Source organism: Cervus canadensis, chromosome 29, assembly GCF_019320065.1.
Source record: "Cervus canadensis isolate Bull #8, Minnesota chromosome 29, ASM1932006v1, whole genome shotgun sequence".
NCBI classification, from domain to species: Eukaryota; Metazoa; Chordata; class Mammalia; order Artiodactyla; family Cervidae; genus Cervus; species Cervus canadensis.
In genome coordinates, this window is record NC_057414.1 from 40,852,006 (window position 1) to 40,855,633 (window position 3,628).

The window sequence follows — 3,628 nt, forward strand, 5'->3', positions numbered from 1 at the left end:
TCCAATACTTTGGCCACCTAATGCGAAGAGCCAACTCATTGAAAAAGACCCTGATGCTGGGAAAGATTGAAGGCAGGAGGAGAAGGGGAAGACAGAGGATGAAATGGTTGGATGGTATCACTGACTTGATGGACATGAGTTTGAGCAAACTCTGAGAGATAGTGAAGGACAGGGAGGCCTGGCATGCTGCAGTCCATGGGGTCACAAAGAGTCAGACACGACTTAGTGACTGAAAAACAACACTTTCTTCAGAGGTTGGTTTTTTTTTTTTTATTTGGCTGCACTGCATCTTAGTTGTGGCATAGGGGATATTTTAGCTGTGGCATGTGGGATCTAGTTCCCTGACCGGGGATTGAACCCAGGCTCCCTGCACTGGGAGCAGGGAGTCTTAGCCACAGACCACCAGAGAAGTCCCTCTTCTAGAGGTTTTATAGTTCTAGGGTTTATATTTAGGTGTATAATCCAATTTGAGTTAAATTTTGATATGGTGTATCCTATTAATAAATAGTTTTCACCCAGCCCTGCCACAACTCTCCTCTCCCTTTCTCTCTTAGCTCAAGCAACACTCAGAATATTTTAGTTCCTCCATACGCCAAGGCAACTATTTCCCCTACCTGGCATCTCTCCCGTCCCTGCCATAACTCCTTTGTCTGATTTATCTTTACTCTAATACCCTGGATTAGCAAGGGCTTCAGCTACAGGCTTCCTTCACATCATTCTTCTTCCCAGTTAATCATGGGTGTAAGAGCTGAGTCAATGTCTGCCTCCTTCAGAGGGAGCCAAGGCCTTGGGTCTTCAGCATCTGATGTCCAGGTGACCACAGTGCCTTGCACATACACGAGGTGGTCAGTGCCCATTTGGTGAACAGTCAAACACAGTCAGCTGGAGTGACAGTTTAGTGAAAGTAATCTGGGGACTCTGGGGAACAAAGCTTGAACCAGAGTGCTTTGAGGGGAACGGTGGCCTTGGCTACCTCTCCAGAGCGTCTCCCAGGCCCCTGTTCCCTGCGTTCCAGTCACAAGAAACAGTTGCAGTCCCCTGATTGACCTGTGTCCCCCCAGCCCCTGGACCTTTGCACACGCACAGTTCTTTCAGTTTGGAACACTCATTCCAGCACCTCACTGCCTAGTTAACCCTACTTTTCCAGTAGGATTCACCTTTCTTTTTTTTTTTTTTTCCTTTTTTATCTTGTGTAAGCCACTGGCATTCTTGGTTTTCCTGTAATTTTTATCTTAATCTAATCATGTGTGAGAGAGAAAAAAAAAATTAAGGAGAGTGAGAGGGGATAGAGAGAGGGAGGGTGAGAACTTCACAAAATTAAAAGTTTTGAAAAGATCAGTAAGATAAATATATCTCTGGTAATGCCAATCAAGAAAAGATGGAAATAAATACCATTCATAATAAAAAATATAAATAGAAATAAGAGAGATCTTAACAATTAAAAATATGAAAATTTAAAACATAAATAAAATTGATGGATTTCTGAAAAATATAAATTTCAAAGTTGGCTACCGATACAAAATAATAACCATTAAAACTCAGGAAATGATGACAAAAAATTTGATCTCTTTGCTGTCCAAGGGACTCTCAAGAGTGTTTTCCAGTATCACAGTTCAAAAGCGTCAATTCTTTGGCACTCTGCCTTCTTTGTGGTCCAACTCTCACATCTGTACATGTCTACTGGACAAAGCATAGCTTTGACTATATGGATCTTTGTGAGCCAAGTGATGTCTCTGCTTTTAAAGAAGCACATCAAGGCTGTATATTGTCACCCTGCTTATTTAACTTATATTCAGAGTACATCATGCGAAATACTGGGCTGAATGACTCGCAAGCTGGATTCAAGATTGCTGGGAGAGATATCAACAACTTCAAATATGTAGATGATACCAATTTAATGGCAGAAAGTGAAGAGGAACTAAAGAGCCTCTTGATAAAGAGGAGAATGAAAAAGCTAGCTTAAAACTCAACACTTGTTTACCATGGCTGATTCATGTTGATGTTTGGCAGAAACCAACAAAATTCTGTAAAGCAATTATTCTTCAATTTAAAAATAAATAAAACAAAACAAAAACTCAGCATTCAAAAAACTGAGATCATGGCATCTGGTCCCATCACTTCAAGACAAATAGATGGGGAGAAATTGGAAAGAGGGACAGATTTTATTTTTTGGGCTCCAAAATCACTGCGAGATGGTGACTATGGACCTGAAACTAAAAGACCCTTGCTCCTTGAAGAAAAGTTATGACAAACCTAAAATTCAATGTGCTGCATGCTAAGTCACTTCAGTCATGTCTGACTCTTTGCAACGCTATGGACTGGACCCTGCCAGGTTCTCCTGTCCATGGGATTCTCCAGGCAAGAATACTGGAGTGGGTTGCCATTTCCTTCTCCAGGGGATCTTCCTGATCCAGCATTGAACTCTGGTCTCTTATGTCTCTGGCTTTGGCAGCTGGGTTCTTTACCACTAGCACCAGCTGGGGATGTGTAATTTAAAACTCTTTGAAAAATTCCTCAGTTTGACAAAGATTTGAGTCAAAGTTACATTTAATGGAAAAACTTTAGATGCAGCTCTTTTAATGTCAGGAAAAGACAAAAATCCCAGTTTTTGTGTGTGTGTGTGTAATAAAGTTTTATTAAAGTATAAAGGAGATAGAGAAAGCTTCTGACATAGACATCAGAAGAGGGTAGAAAGAGTACCCCGGATTCACCTTTCTTAAACCCCAAAGCTGAACCAGGAGAGCAGCCTCCTCTAGCCGGCCTCATCTGCCTTAGTCATGGGTCTGCTATGCAAAGACCTGTCAGCAGGGTTTGGTCAAGATTGGACACATAAATGCCCAATGGTGATGAGCAAACAGCTCAGAAGCTGGTTCCAGGCCTGACTCACCAGTTGAAGGAGATCAGCAACCCGCACTCTTAGGCCTCAGTTTTCCTCATCTGTTCATTAGGAGTGAGATAAGAGTCAGATTAGATCAGAGGCCCTTAACCTTCTTGGGGTCATGGGCCCTCAAAAGCAAGGAAGGCTATATGCACTGTTTCCCCAACAAAAGGCTTGTGTGTACATCACATAAGGGGCTTCCCTGGTGGCTCAGTGGTAAAGAAAACACCTGCCAATGCCTGCCAACGCAGGAGACGCGGGGTTCGATTCCTGGGTCAGGAAGATCCCTTGGAGAAGGAAATGGCAACCCACTCCAGTACTCTTGTCTGGGAAATCCCATGGACAGAGGAGCCTGGCGGGCTACAGTCCACGGGGTCACAAAGAGTCGGACACGACTTAGGGACTGAACAACAAGAAAACAGCATGTCAGGGCCGCGACCTTCCTGGCTGGGGCCCCCAAGGTCAATCAAAAGCCCTGAGCCGAGGATCCGCTGCGGTCTCCGTCCCTCCTACTTCTGCATCTCAGGTGGCAGGGTCTCTCCGGGTCCAGGGTGGGCCTGCTGTCCGCCTCGCAGCCTCTGCCGCCCTCTCCTGGGTAAAGCGGTACACGGGCGTTCCCAGGTGGGTGGGCGAGGGAGGGCCAGGAGGAGAGGGCAAGGATGCTGGCCTCTCGCAATTTCCGGGTACAAGAAACCTCATAGCGCAAGATGGGATCCCGCAGTTCCTCATTTCATCCCGTTCGCGGCGCGA